Consider the following 16668-nt stretch of genomic DNA (forward strand, 5'->3'; position numbering starts at 1 on the left):
TATATATGTTTCAAACGTTAGCAGAGATTTTGAAAGAGACTGAGCCAGGGCCTTCTTTCTCTCAGCTGATACATGATCATCTATCACAACTTTCAAAAGAGCCTGGGCACTACTTCCCAACCACAAAAGACCCCCAAACTCAGAAGGAATGGATCTGCAACCCATATGTGAAAAAGCCAGGTGAATCAACTTTATCCTTGCTAGAAGGGGATCAACTGCTTGAGATCCCAAATGATGGTGGCCTTAAAAGTATGTTTAAGGCAACTTCAAATCTCCATACGCTCTGGATTAAAGTCAAGGCAGAATATCCTGAGATAGCCACAAAAGCACTGAAAAGTCCATTTCCATTTCCAACAGCCTCTTTGTGAAGCAGGGTTTTCTGCGCTGACAGCAACCAAATGAATTTATGGAGTAGACTGGACGTAAGCAACACACTTCAGCGTCACTGTCTCCCATCACCCCCAGATGGGGTCAGCTTGTTGTCTGTAAAGAAGCTCAGGGCTCCCACTGATTCTGCATTATGGTGAGTTGTATATTTATTTCATTATATATCCCAATGAAATAATAATAGAAATAAAGTACACAATAAATGTAATGCACTTGAATAATCCCCAAACCATTCCCCGTACCATTTGTGGAAAAATTGTCTTCTGCAAAGCCCATCCCTGGTGCCCAAAAGATTGGGGATTGCTACCCTACAATGTTCCATTTACTGTAGATGTGCTTGTGACCAATTCTTTCAGATTTTATTTGTCCAAAAATGTCTTTATTTACCCTAGTTATGGGAGCATGCTTTCACTGCATACGAATTTCTGGTTTGGTTGTTTTCTTTCAGTGCCTTGAACTTATTATTCCATTGTCTTTTCTGTTTCTGTTTAAAAGTTAGTTGCTGGCTCTCAGTCTAGTTTTTGCTCCTTTGAAAGCAATCTGTCTTCCTTTGTCTGCTTTCTCCACGTCCCTGGCTAATTTTTTTTCCCTCTTTATCTTTTGTTTTCATAATTTTTTTCTGGACTTGGCTGTGCATTTCTTTTGGTTTATCCTGTTTATAGAGTTTTTAAGAAGTTTGAATTTTAAACTTATCTTTCATCAGTTTTTGGACAATTCTCAGCTATTACCTCTTCCAATATGTCCTTTCTTAGTCTCTTTACTTCTGGGATTCAATTATATATTGTTTTTTTCCTTCACAAATCAACCCTTATTATTCTTACCCCTTCACCTACAATTTCCATCCTTTTGACTCTTTGTGCTTTATTCTTAATAGTTTCTTTTGTTCTAATGTGTTTAAATCTGAGTTTTAATTCCTGCTATTCATGTTTCATTTCTAGGATTCTATTAGGTAACATTTTCAAGTATTTTTTGTTTTATATCTCCAAAAACTTGTAATGTTATCTTTTACCTTCTTTTTTAAAGTATATTTTTGATAAATCTCATGGACTCTAGGGCTTGTTTCTGTTCTCTATTTTTCTGCTGGTTCTCAATTATGTTGTCATGTTTCCTTGGGTAGCTGGTTATTTTTTTATTGTGTACTACACACTGTCCTTGAAAACATTTATAGAGGGGAGTTGATCAAGATAGTGAAGTAACAGAATGCTGAGTTCACCTTTCCCCATGAACACATCAAAAATACATCTATATGAAACAATTCTCACTGAAAACAAACTGGAATCTGATAGAAAGACTATACAACCAAGGCTGTAGGAAAGATCCACATAGAGTCAGGCAGATATGGAAGAAGAAGACATAAAGAGAAGGAGGATTACACAGGTACAGAGATGCTCCCTGGGAAGTGAACATCTCAGCCTAGGGTTTGACATTGGTAACAGTCCCCTTAACTGGTTTGAAACTTGGTGGGTTTAATCAGGGGGCTGTAAGAAACCCAGGCTCTACTTATAAACGGTGCATACATGCTTGCTTACTCTCAAGAACAAGGAAGAGGAAGCAGATTGAAATAGCCTGAGACTTCTGCTAATGCTCCAGCAAGCCTCCTAGCCCAATATAGCACCTGCTCCGGCCCCTGTAGCTCTGGAGCAGCTCTGCACTAGGGAAAAGGCTGCTGTTGCTAAGGAAGTATGCAGGTGGGGCAACAGAGTTGGCTCAAACTGGGCATGGCATCCAAACAGGACCAGGCAAACTGGTGTTTGCAGAGGTGACAAACACAGAGCAACCTCAAGCTATGGCTGGTGTGCTGGGACAGGCAATGCATGCCCTGGCCCACACTGAGTGCCTGCTCTGGCACTTTTTGCTCCAGTGTTGCTTCTGTTGAGATGAAGTTACCGTTGCTGGGGGATGGGAGAGCACACAGTTAGAGGGAACAAAATCAGCTTGGACCTGAACCTCAGGGTTTCTGCTTTAGCACCTTGGAACATGACACTACTTTAACAGGGCAGTGACAGTCACTGAACATAGGAGAAGGCCTAGCTCACACCTGGCTCTGGCTCTAACCCCTTCATCTCCAGCATCACCTTCCACCAAGGTGAGAGCTGCCATCACACGAGGGGAAGACATGGCCAGTGCTCACTTGAAATCTAACTCTCCCACCAAGTAACCAGACACACAGAGACTGCACAGGGAAGTTCCCACACAAGGACAACCCTTCAAGACCTAGACAGGCAACTGTTTCACCCAGTTTCATGGGGACAGAGGGAACCAAGCAAAATGAGAAGACAGATGGATTTGCTTTAATTGAAAGAACAAGAGAAAACTCCTGAAAAAACAACTAAGGAAACAGAGATAAGCAATTATCAAATAAAGAGTTAAAAATATTCATAATAAAAGGGTTAACTGAACTAGGGAAAAGAATAGATGAACACAGCAATAATTTAAACTAGGAATAGAAAACTAAAAAACAAATAGAGCTGAAGAATATAATAACTGAAGTGAAAAACACTAAAATGAATTAAGTAAGACTAGCTGATACAGAACACAAAAGTGATCTGAAGATGGAATAATAGAAATCACCTAATCAGAATAGCAGAAACAAAAATTTTTAAAAAGAGAAGCATTTAAGGGACCTCTGGAATAATCAAGCATATTAACACTCATATTATAGGGGTCCCAGAAGGGGAAGGGGAAGAGAAAGTGACTAAAAATTACTTGATGACTATATAGCTGAAAACTTTCCAAATCTGAAGAAAACAGATATTCAGGTACAGAAAGCATACACAGTTCCAAACAAGACGAATCCAAAGAGGCATACACCAAGACATACCATAATTAAAATGGCAAAAGTTAAAGAGAGAATAGTAAACATCAAGAGAAACAGAAGTCACATACCAGGAATTCCCCCATAAAGCTATCAACTGATTTTTCTGCAGAAGCTCTGAAGGCCAGAACAGAGTGACATGGTATATTTAAAGTGCTGAAAGGGAAAAAGCTACCATCTAGGAAATCCTAACCAGCAAGATTATCAATTGGATTTGAAGGAGAAATGAAGAACTTTTTTGGACAGGTGAAAACTAAAATTCATCAACACTAAACCAACACTAAGAGAAATGGTTAAAGGGTTTTAAGTGGAAAAGAAAAGCTACAACAGAGGTAAGAATTTATAGAGAAGGAAAAATACCACTAGTACAGGCAAATATATACTAAAGGCTATGGATCAACCACTTAAATAAAAGAGTTTAGAAAGATTAAAAGATAAAACTTATAAAAATCAACTATGACAGTTAAGAGATAAACATGATGACATGAAATAGGACATCAAAAACACCAAAAGTCAGGGAGGGGAGTAAAATATATAGATTATTTAGAATGTGTTTGAACTTAAATGATTTAATTTAGAACAAGTAGAATAATTATTGGTCAACATATATGAACCCCATGGTAACCACAAATCAAAAACCTACAACATATACATGAAAACTAGAGGAACAAGGATATACCAGCAAAGAAAATCCCCAAATCACAAGGGAGGCTTGGTTGCTCTGTAGCATGTGGGATCATAGTTCCCTGACCAGGGATAGAACCCATATCCCCTGCATTGCAAGGCAGATTCTTAATTACTGCCACTCAGGAAGTTCTGGAAAAAGAAATTTTTAAAAAATTCATTTACAGTAGCATCAAAAATAAAATACTGAGGAATGAATTTAACACAAGAAGTGAAAAAAGAATTCTGAAATATACTCAAATATATTTGAAAGAAATTAAAGATTTGGAAAAATGAAAAGACAAATCATGTTCATGGATGAGAAAATTAATATTGTTATGATAGCAACAATTTCCTAATTGACTCACAGATTTAATACAATTACTCTCAGAATCCAAAAGTGCTTTCTCTGTAGAAATTAATAAGGTGATCCTTAAGTTTATGTGGAAACTCAAGAGACCCAGAATAACTAAAGCAATACTGATAAAGAAAAATGAAGAAGACTCACTTCTCATTTCAAAACTTATTAAAAATAACAGTAATCAACAGTATGGTGCTGACCTAAAGACCAATATATAGATCAATGGAACAGAATTGAGAATCCAAAAATAAACCCTGACATTTATACTTATTTCCTACAAGTGTGTCAAAACAATTCAGGTGAGAAAGAAGAGTCTTTTCAGGAAATGGTGCTAGATAACTGGATAGCCATATCCAAAAGAATTATTTGAACCCTTCCCTCAAATTCACTTAAATTTGAGTAAATTAACTCAAAATTGATTAAAGACCAAATGTACAAGCTAAAATAATAAAATATTAGAAAAAATAAGATTAAGTCTTCATGACCTTGGATTTACCACTGTTGTTTTAGATATGACATCAAAAGTACAAGCAACAATAACAAAATATCCGAATTGAACTTCACCAAAATTAAAAAAGATTTGTGTGTTAAATGATGCAATCAAGCAAGTGAAAAAACAATTCATAAAATGAGAGGAAAATATTAGTAATTCATATACTGGATAAAGACTTGTCTCTAGACTATGTAAAGTATACCTAACCCTCAATAATAAAAGATAAATAACAAACTTTAAAAATGGGCAAAAGATCTGAATAGATATGTCTCCAAAGAAGATATACAAAAGGCCAATAAGCATACAAAAGGATGCTTAACATCATTAATCACCAAGGAAATGAAAATCGAAACAATAAGATACTAATTGACACCTAGTTGAAAGGCTGCAATCAAAAAGATAGCTAATGGAAAATGTTCATAAGGACATGGAGAAATCAGAACCCTTATAAACCACTGATGGGAAAAGAAAATGGTGTGGTTACTTTGGAAAATAATCTGATAATTCCACAAAATTTAAACATGGAGCAATTCCACTTCTGAATATACCACCAAGAAAAATGAAAACATATATCCACAGAAAAATGTGAATGTTTATAGCAGTATTGTTTACAATAGCCAAAAGGTGGAAATAACCCAAATGTCCATTAAATAATGAATAGATACACAAAATGTGGTATATCTATACAATGGAACATAAAGAATATTACTTGGCCATAAAAAGAATACTAACTAAAAAAAGTCAGTCCTGTACTTATGCTAAGTAAAAGAAGCCAGCTGTAAAGGACTATATATGATTTCATTTATATGAAATATCCAGTATTGTCAAATCTATAGAGGCAAAAAGAGGATTAGCGGTTGCCTAGGGTAAGGGTGTGGGGTGGGAAGACTGAGGGCTAACAGCTAAAGAGGACAAGGTTCCTTTTTTGGGCAGTGAAAATATTCTAAAATTGATTCTGATAATGATTGTGTATATCTGTGATATATGAAAAACCACTGAATTATATACTTCACTTTAAACTGGTGAACTGTATGTGACTGTATCTTAATAAAACTGCTACCAAAAATTTTAGATGTTCAATGTGGAAAGGTCAGGTCACCACTTTTGTTCAGAAAGTGACAATGATAATGTCTTGAAAATTAGTCTAAATAAGGCAAAAACCTAGAAAACCAAGGTGAGGAGAACCTGCACTTTCCTGAGATTGCACTTAAGGAAAGGAAATACACAAATATCAGTAAAAATTACTTTATTGCCCATAAACTTAGCAACAGAAAACAGGTCAGTGATTTTTGATGCTTATTTACAGTTAGTTTAGCTGAATGTATATCACATGACTCTTAAGCTAGAGAACAAGATATTCTCAGAAGTTTGGAAACATGATGTCTCTCTCATAACTATGGTCAAAACCAGATTGTCATAGGTGTGAACACTAAGAGACATCTTGGTAATGCATTTAGACGCTTTTCCAACATAGCTAAAAAACTAGCATAAAATACTGAAGCTTATTTTTTTCAGTATTGTGACTTGCTATGGATAGGTCAAATCATAAGCCTTGTATTTTTTTTTTTTTTTTGGAAAGCAATATAAAAATAAACGTGAGTGCTGCTTTGAAAATGATAGCATTTTAATTTTGTTTCATTGATGTATGTTATAAAATTAACATGGAGTTTTAGGAAATATTTTTATAAGATCTTGGTGTGAGTTTTCACATCCAACTGTGTGATATAGGTTTGCTATTTAAAAATAAATTTGTAAAATGAAAATCAATTTACCTATCATTTGAGGACCTAAGTAGATATGAAAAAAGCAACTTTCTTTAGGAGCTTGAGGAACTTGGAGTCTATAACAAGATTTCTTGATCTGTGAGGAGTAATCTCTTTCAAGGGATCTGAACCAAAAAAAAAATTTAAGGTCCTCAGTGTATCATGTGTATGCGCCCCTAAAATCATTATCTAGTGCCAAAATTGTTTACTGCTTAATACAGAGTGCTTTATATCAGGAAGAGGTTTCTCCATAGAATAGAAATTTGGATAATTTTTGGCTAATGAAGCAAAGAGAGATAAGAAGGCCTTCTTCAATGACAATGCAAAGAGGAAAACAAAGGAATGGAAAAGACTAGAGATCTCTTCCAGAAAACTGGAGATATCAAAGGAACATTTCATGCAAGGATGGGCATGATACAGGACAGAAACAGTAAAACTTAACAGAGGCAGAAGAGATTAAGAAGAGGTGGCAAGAATAACACAGAAGAACTGTACAAAAAAAGTCTAATGACCTGGATAATCATGATGGTGTGGTCACTCATCTCGAGCCAGACATTCTGAAGTATGAAGTCAAGTGGGCCTTAAGAAGTATTAATACCAATAAAACTAGCGGAAATGATGGAGTTCCAGCTAAGTGCTTTAAAATACTAAAAGATGATAGTGATAAGTGCTATACGTAGTCAGTCAGTCAGTTCAGTCGCTCAGTCGTGTCTGACTCTTTGCCACCCCAAGGACTGCAGCACACCAGGCTTCCCTGTCTATCACCAACTTGCAGAGCCTACTCAAACTCATGTCCATCGTATTGGTGATGCCATCCAACCATCTCATCCTCTGTCATCCCCTTCTCCTCCCACCTTCAATCTATCCCAGCATCAGGGTCTTTTCAAATGAGTTAGTTCTTCGCATCAGGTGGCCAAAGTATTGGAGTTTCAGTTTCAGCATCAGTCCTTCCAATGAATATTCAGGATTGATTTCCTTTAGGATGAACTGGTTGGATCTCCTTGCTGTTCAAGGGACTCTCAAGAGTCTTCTCCAATACCACAGTTCAAAAGCATCAATTCTTCAGCACTCAGCTTTCTTTATAATCCAACCCTCACATCCATACATAACCATAGCTTTGACTAGATGGACCTTTGTTGGTAAAGTAATGTCTCTGCTTTTTAATATGCTCTCTAGGTTGATCGGAGAAGGCAATGGCACCCCACTCCAGTACTCTTGCCTGGAAAATCCCACGGGCGGAAGAGCCTGGTAGGTTGCAATCCATGGGGTCATGAAGAGTCAGACACGACTGAGCAACTTCACTTTGACTTTTCACTTTCATGCACTGGAGAAGGAAATGGCAACCCACTCCAGTGTTCTTGCCTGGAGAATCCCAGGGACGGGGGAGCCTAGTGGGCTGCCATCTCTGGGGTCGCACAGAGTCGGACATGACTGAAGCGACTTAGCAGCAGCAGCAGCAGCTAGGTTGGTCATAGCTTTTCTTCCAAGGAGCATACATCTTTTAATTTCATGGCTGCAGTCACCATCTGCAGTGATTTTGGAGCCCCCCAAAATAAAATCTCTCACTGTTTCCATTGTTTGCCCATTGATTTGCCGTGAAGTGATGAGACCAGATGCCATGATCTTAGTTTTCTGAACGTTGAGCTTTAAGCCAACTTTTTCACTCTTCTCTTTCACTTCCATCAAAAGGCTCTTTAGTTCTTCTTTGCTTTCTGCCATAAGGGTGGTGTCATCTGCATATCTGAGGTTATTGATATTTCTCCATGCAATTTTGATTCCAGCTTGTGCTACATCCAGCCTGGCATTTCTCATGATATACTTTGCATATAAGTTAAATAAGCAGGGTGACAATATACAGCCTTGACATACTTCTCTTCCTATTTGGAACCAGTCTGTTGTTCCATGTCCAGTTCTAATTATTGCTTCTTGACATAGATTTCTCAGGAGGCAGGTCAGGTGGTCTGGTATTCCCATCTCTTTCAGAATTTTACAGTTTGTTGTGATCACTGCACTCAATATGTCAGCAAATTTGGAAAATCCAGCAGTGGCCACAGGACTGGAAAATATGGATTTTCATCCCAATTCCGAAGAAGGGCAATGGTAAAAAATGTTCAAACTACCAGACAATTGTGCTCACTTTCCATGCTAGCAAGGTAATGCTCAAAATCCTTCAAGTTAGGCTTCAGCAGTACCTGAATCAAGAACTTCTAGATGTAAAAGCCATTGCCAACATTCACTGGATCAGAGAGAAGCAAGGGAATTCCAGGAAAACAGTCAACTCAACTCCTGTTTCATTGACTGTTTGAATGTCTTTTGTAGATCACAACAAACTGGAAAATTCGTAAAGAGATGCGAATACCAGACCATCCTACCTGTCTCCTGAGAAACCTGTACTTGGGTAAAGAAGCAAGTTAGAAACTTTCATGGAACAACTGACTGGTTCAAAATTAGGAAAGGAGGCAACAAGGCTATATATTGTCACCTTGCTTATCTAACTTATATGCAGAATACATTATGCAAAATGCCAAGCTGGATGAGTTACAAGCTGGAATCAAGATTGCAGGGGAAAACATTAACAATCTCAGATATGCAGATGATACCACTCTAACAGCGGAAAACGAAGAGGAACTAGAGTCTCTTGATGAGGGTGAAGGAGGAGATTTAAGCTGGCTTAAAAGTCAACATTAAAAAAAACTGAAATCATGGCATCCAGTCCCATTACTCCATGGCAAACGAAAGGGGGAAAAGTGGAAGCAGTGACAGATTTTCTCTTCTTGGGCTCCAAAAGCACTTCAGACAGTGACTGCAGCCATGAAATGACAAGACACTTGCTTCTTGGAAGGAAGGTGAAGTGAGTCACTGAGCTGTGTAGTCCATGGAATTCTCCAGGCTAGAATACTGGAGTGGGTAGCCTGTCCCTTCTCCAGGGGATCTTACCAACCAAGGGATCAAACCCAGGTCTCCTGCATTGCAGGCAGATTCTTTACCAACTGAGCTATCAAGGCTATGACAAACCTAGACAGCATATTAAAAAAAAGTAAAGACATCACTTTGCGGGCAACGGTCCGCATAGTTAAAGCTATGGCTTTTCCAATAGTCATGTATGGATGTGAGAGTTGGACCATAAAGAAAGCTGAGCACATGCTTTCAAATTGTAGTGCTAGAGGACTCTTGAGAGTCCCTTGGACAGCAAGGTAATCAAGCCAGTCAATCCTAAAGGAAATCACCCCTGAATAATCATTGAAAGGACTGATGCTGAAACTGAAGCTCTAATACTTTGGCCACCTGATGCTATAAGCTGACTAGTTGGAAAAGATCCTGATTCTGGGAAAGATTGAAGGCAAAAGGGGAAGAGGATGGCAGAGGATGAGATGGTTGGATGACATCACCGATTCGATGGACATGAACTTGGGCAAACTCTGGGAAATGGTGAGGGACAGGGAGGGTTTCAGTCCATGGGATTGCAAAGAGTCAGACACGACTTGGTGACTGAACAACAACGACAATGAAGTCCAGGAATTATTCTCATTGAGAACACTGGTGTGCTGCATGATTAAACACAAAATATTATAAAGAATTTTGCAAAAAAAAAAAAAAAAGCCTGGAAATTCCTATTTCCTGGCAACTCACCTCTATTTTCTGAATAAAATTACTACTTAAATGTCTTTTAACTGAATACATACAGAATATTTTCATGGCAATTACTTGGAGAGACAAATTGGTACCTGAAATTAGGATTTGACAGTGCATGTGTGCTGAGTCACTTCAGTCGTTTCTGACTCTTTCTGACCCTACCCCAGGCTCCTCTGTCCTTGGGATTCTCCAGGCAAGAATACTAGAGTGGGTTGCCATGCCCTCCTGCAGGGGATCTTCCAGACCCACGGATCAAGCTCACATCTACTCTGCAGGCAGATTCTTTACTGCTGAGCCACTGGGGAAGCCCAGGATTTAAAAGGAGGGCTGAGCAAACTGTGAAATTTGTGTTCTGCTGTAGTAGCCACACATACTTTCAGATTCCCTTTCCCTCTTTTTGTTGCTCAGGCTTCCCTGGTGGCTCAGTGGTAAAGAATCCACCTGCCAATGCAGGAAACATGGGTTTAATCCCTGGGCTGGAAGATCTCCTGGAGAAGTGAACAGCAGCCCACTCTCTAGTATTCTTGCCTGGGAAATCCCATGGACGGAGGAGCCTGAGATCTATAATCCATGGGGTCAAAAAGAGTTTGCCACAACTTAGCAGCTAAACACCACCACCACCAGGGTTCATGGCCTGCACCTCCTTTGCCTCACATCCAGTTTAGATTTCGTGCTCTTTGTTTTGGAGGAGAATTGCTGATAAATGAATTCACATTAAGATGCCAGTGACCTGAAGTTTTCTATCCAGAAATCTTTGTATTTTTTAAAAAGCAGTCCCATGGAAAAAATAAAACTTCGAACTTATATGGGGAACAAATTTCAGGTAAAATCTTGGCACATAAGTTCTGCTTAAGAAGTTAATTAGTTCATTACATAATAAAAGAATCACTATTAAGCAATAAACCTAACTAATTAAATGTTTATCTTGACAAAGCTGTTAAGAAAATACTATCAGTCTAGGAATAAAGATAGCACAGAAATTTGGTTAAAAGTAAGAAGTTATCATGATATATTGCCAACAGTTTTTCCACTTAGCAATCAAGAACAGAGTAAAAACAGGGAACACAGCACTACGTGATATGAGTTTCTTTCATTTATTCATTAGGAAGAGAAGAGAAGACAAAGTTGAATTTTTCATGAAAATCAGTTGAATCACAAGCAGTGGATATGAAGAAAATATAAATTAGGTTAGTGACTTGTGTTTTCCAATCTAGTATGTGAAATGGTTTCACATTCAGGTTTTATTCTGAATGTCCACAATTACAAAAATGTTTTAACATCTTTTCACATACTTATGAGCCGATTTAGAGTCATCTTGGTGAAATTTCTTGCTCTTTCTGTGGGTCATCTTTCTATTGGAGCATTTTTGCTTCTCCTGTCTAGTCACAAGAATTCTTTAAACATTTTGAATTAATCATTTTTGGTTATAGGTGTTGAAATTATCTTCTCCCAGTTTATGGTCTGTCTTTTCACTCTCCTAGTAGTGTCTTTTGATGAACAAAAGTTCTAAATTTGAATGTACTTGATTCATTATCTTTTATATATTTCTCTGTTTTAAAAAATCTCTTTCAATTCTGGTTTCCTCGGTGTGTATGCCCAGCAGTGGGATTGCTGGGTCATACGGTAGTTCTATTTGCAATTTTTAAGGAATCTCCATACTGTTCTCCACAGTGGCTGTACTAGTTTGCAGAATTGAAAGAGACACATGTACCCCAATGTTCATCGCAGCACTGTTTATAATAGCCAGGACATGGAAACAACCTAGATGTCCATCAGCAGATGAATGGATAAGAAAGCTGTGGTACATATACACAATGGAGTATTACTCAGCCGTTAAAAAGAATTCATTTGAATCAGTACTGATGAGATGGATGAAACTGGAGCTGATTATACAGAGTGAAGTAAGCCAGAAAGAAAAACACCAATACAGTATACTAACATATATATATGGAATTTAGAAAGATGGCAATGACGACCCTGTATGCAAGACAGCAAAAAAGACACAGATGTGTATAACGGACTTTTGGAATCAGAGGGAGAGGGAGAGGGTGGGATGATTTGGGAGAATGGCATTCTAACATGTATACTATCATGTAAGAATTGAATCGCCAGTCTATGTCTGAAGCAGGATACAGCATGCTTGGGGCTGGTGCATGGGGATGACCCAGAGAGATGTTATGGGGAGGGAGGTGGGAGGGGGGTTCATGTTTGGGAACGCATGTAAGAATTAAAGATTTTAAAATTAAAAAAATAAAAAACTAAAAAATTAAAATTAAAATTAAAAAAAAAGAAAGAAATCTCTTACCACTATAACGGTATAAAATATTATCCAATATTGTCTTCTAAAATTTTCATTGTATTGCTTTTTTATGAGATCTGTAAACCATCATTTTTGTGTGTCTGATGAGAGGTAGGGGGTGTAATTTCATCTCCCTCCCTCTTTGATAAAATCAGGCATCAAATATCCATATTTGGGCTCTCAGTTCTGCCCATTGGCCTTTTTGCCTGTTGCTGTGCAAATACTACACCATTCTAAATACTATAATTTTATAAATCATTTTATAGCTGGTAGGTTAAAATGCTCCACTTTATTAATCTTCTTCAAGAGGGCTTTGGTTATTACCTCTCTTTGCTCTTCCAATTTAACGTTTCGGATTAGTTTGCTCAAATTCAACAAAAAAAGTACCCTTGAAATACTGATTGGAACTTTACTAAATCTACAGATCAGTCTTAGGAGAAAAGACATCACTACAATAATGAGTCTTTTGTTAATTAACATAGCTTCTCTGTGATAGTTAAGGGTTTTTTCTAATAAGGTTTATAAATTTATCTTATAGATTTTTTATGAACTATTTATTTTTTGCTGTGCTGGGTCTCTGTTGCTGTTTGTGGGCTTTCTCTAGTGAGGCAAACGGAGGCTGCTCTCTAGCTATGGTGCATGGGCTACTCATTGCAATGGTTTCTCTTGTTGCGGCCCTCAGGCTCTGAGGCATGTGGGCTCAGGAGTTGTGGCACACCAGCTTAGTTGCTCCACTGCATGTAGAATCTTCCTGGACCAGGGAGCAAACCCATGTCCCCCGCATTGGCAGGCAGATTCTTAACCACTGGACCACCAGGGAAGTCCTATCTTATAAATTTTTATTTATAACTATAATATTTATTGCTAGGTACTTAATATTTTTGATGCTGTTATTGTGATTTTTAAAAAAATATTCTGCAAAATATACTCTATTTATATTTTTATTCAGAAACAAAGAGCACATTAATGATCACAACATAAGTAACTCTTTTAACATTTAACTAGTTCTCTTGTTCTGTTGTTGTTATTATACAGCTGCTAAGTGTCCGACTCTTTTGGGACCCTGTGGACTGTAGTCCACCAGGTTCTTCTGTCCATGGGATTCTGCAGGCAAGAATACTGGAGTAAGTTGCCATTTCCTTCTCCCGGGGTCTTCCCGACCCCGGGATTAAACCAATGTCTCCTGTATTGCAGGTGGATTCTTTGCCGCTGAGCCACCCGGGAAGCCCCAGTCATTTTTTTTTTCTTTTTAATAACTAAAGGACATTTATTTGTTTTTCACCAAGACTTTATCTTGAGGACGTAACTAAACTGCGCCTCCACTCCCCACCCTAATTTGAAGGAGGATTAGTACAGTGGATGTTATAAAGCAGGTATGAACAGTTTGAGGGACTGGAACTAACATTAACTGACAAAAACCAACTTTCATCTAAATCATCATAAAAATGTTCAAGTAAAAAAAAAGGGGGGGCAAAGGGGTTTTCAGATTGAACAAGATCATCACATTTTATCTAACACATTCAATTCTGGCTAGGGTATACCAAAATGGAAACAGGATAACTATAATACAAAACTTCCACTACAAAACACTGCACACACCTGTGTTCCAAGCCACCCCTGTTCCCCTAATACTTCCAAACTCAACTATTTCCCAGCCTGTTGGGCCTGTCCACGAAGGAGTACGTAGATCTCTTTAATCCAATCTTTGCTTTAAGGCTGGTATGTCTGGCTATCAGCTCAGTAAACAAGGCAGCTGAGGTCTTCCAGGTCATCAATAAAATCAAACTGACTGACATCATATGTGATAGAGGGGCTGTTGGGATTCATTCTCTTCAGATGTTCTTCATACATTTTACAAACACCTTCCATACACTCATTCACAGATTCATAGTCAGCCTAAGTTCTGCCTTCTGGCCTCTTGGTAGGCTGTTCCAGCAAGATGGTGTGAGACACTGCACCAAAGTCTCCCGCTGCAGCCGACTCAGCCAACGCCGCACATGAGCTTACCCGCAACGCCCTCATTTAGTTTTTTTTTTTTTAATTTTTTTTATTTAATTTTTTTAATTTAATTTTTTTTTTTTAATTTTAAAATCTTTAATTCTTACATGCGTTCCCAAACATGACCCCCCCTCCCACCTCCCTCCCCACAACATCTCTCTGGGTCATCCCCATGCACCAGCCCCAAGCATGCTCCACCCTACGTCAGACATGGACTGGCGATTCAATTCTTACATGATAGTATACATGTTAGAATTCCCATTCTCCCAAATCATCCCACCCTCTCCCTCTCCCTCTGATTCCAAAAGTCCGTTATACACATCTGTGTCTTTTTTCCTGTCTTGCATACAGGGTCGTCATTGCCATCTTCCTAAATTCCATATATATGTGTTAGTATACTGTATTGGTGTTTTTCTTTCTGGCTTACTTCACTCTGTATAATTAGCTCCAGTTTCATCCATCTCATCAGAACTGATTCAAATGAATTCTTTTTAACGGCTGAGTAATACTCCATTGTGTATATGTACCACAGCTTTCTTATCCATTCATCTGCTGATGGACATCTAGGTTGTTTCCATGTCCTGGCTATTATAAACAGTGCTGCAATGAACATTGGGGTACATGTGTCTCTTTCAATTCTGGTTTCCTCGGTGTGTATGCCCAGCAGTGGGATTGCTGGGTCATAAGGTAGTTCTATTTGCAATTTTTAAGGAATCTCCACACTGTTCTCCATAGTGGCTGTACTAGTTTGCATTCCCACCAACAGTGTAGGAGGGTTCCCTTTTCTCCACACCCTCTCCAGCATTTATTGCTTGCAGATTTTTGGATCGCAGCCATTCTGACTGGTGTGAAGTGGTACCTCATTGTGGTTTTGATTTGCATTTCTCTAATAATGAGTGATGTTGAGCATCTTTTCATGTGTTTGTTAGCCATCCGTATGTCTTCTTTGGAGAAATGTCTATTTAGTTCTTTGGCCCATTTTTTGATTGGGTCGTTTATTTTTCTGGAATTGAGCTGCATAAGTTGCTTGTATATTTTTGAGATTAGTTGTTTGTCAGTTGCTTCATTTGCTATTATTTTCTCCCATTCAGAAGGCTGTCTTTTCACCTTGCTTATATTTTCCTTTGTTGTGCAGAAGCTTTTAATTTTAATTAGATCCCATTTGTTTATTTTTGCTTTTATTTCCAGAATTCTGGGAGGTGGATCATAGAGGATCCTGCTGTGATTTATGTCTGAGAGTGTTTTGCCTATATTCTCTAGGAGTTTTATAGTTTCTGATCTTACATTTAGATCTTTAATCCATTTTGAGTTTATTTTTGTGTACGGTGTTAGAAAGTGATCTAGTTTCATTCTTTTACAAGTGGTTGACCAGTTTTCCCAGCACCACTTGTTAAAGAGATTGTCTTTACTCCATTGTATATTCTTGCCTCCTTTGTCAAAGATAAGGTGTCCATATGTGTGTGGATTTATCTCTGGGCTTTCTATTTTGTTCCATTGATCTATATGTCTGTCTTTGTGCGAGTACCATACTGTCTTGATGACTGTGGCTTTGTAGTAGAGCCTGAAGTCAGGCAAGTTGATTCCTCCTGTTCCATTCTTCTTTCTCAAGATTGCTTTAATACAAATTAAAACCTGTCTATTATTTAAAAAAAAAAACAAACTAGTGTTTAAATAATCCTACCAGTGATTCTTTCTCTGAGCAACATTATATATATATATATGTGTGTATATATAATACCAAACCTAAGATGTATACATATATATAATGAACTTTTAAGAATTCATTTTGAACCATTTGTTTATGGTTTATACAAATGCAATGTACTGATATTGATGTATTCAGCCATGTGCCATATTTTGAAATTATTTTTAGTAATTCATAGACTACTATGAGTTCTATTATTCTGGAGCAATCATATTACTTGCAAAATGGACTTTTTGTTTCTTCCTTTTCACCTCTATTCCTTTTCTTTATACTCTTCTGTGTTGTCTAGGACACTAAGTATACTACTGAATGAAATAGCTATTGTGGATATCCTTGCCTTTTCCTGATATCAAGAGTAAGCTTTCATTGTTCCACAAATAAAATTTTGATGTTTTATTTTATTTACATCCTTTATCAAATTTAGAAAGTCCTGTTTTTAGTTTTCTTAGAGTGTGATCACAAATATTTTATCAAATACAGTTTCTGCATGTATGAAGATAACCATATGATTTTTTTCTCCTTTAAAATGTTAAAGTGGTAAATTAAACCAT

General features: G+C 37.6%; 1 pseudogene; it reads right to left on the bottom strand.

Moving 5' to 3' along the window:
* Positions 1-14058: 14058 nt before the first annotated feature.
* LOC101112634 (enhancer of rudimentary homolog) lies at positions 14059-14436 on the bottom strand (annotated as a pseudogene).
* Between the last annotated feature and the right edge of the window lie 2232 nt (positions 14437-16668).

The sequence above is a fragment of the Ovis aries genome, chromosome 2 (genome assembly GCF_016772045.2).
Source record: "Ovis aries strain OAR_USU_Benz2616 breed Rambouillet chromosome 2, ARS-UI_Ramb_v3.0, whole genome shotgun sequence".
Classification (NCBI taxonomy): domain Eukaryota; kingdom Metazoa; phylum Chordata; class Mammalia; order Artiodactyla; family Bovidae; genus Ovis; species Ovis aries.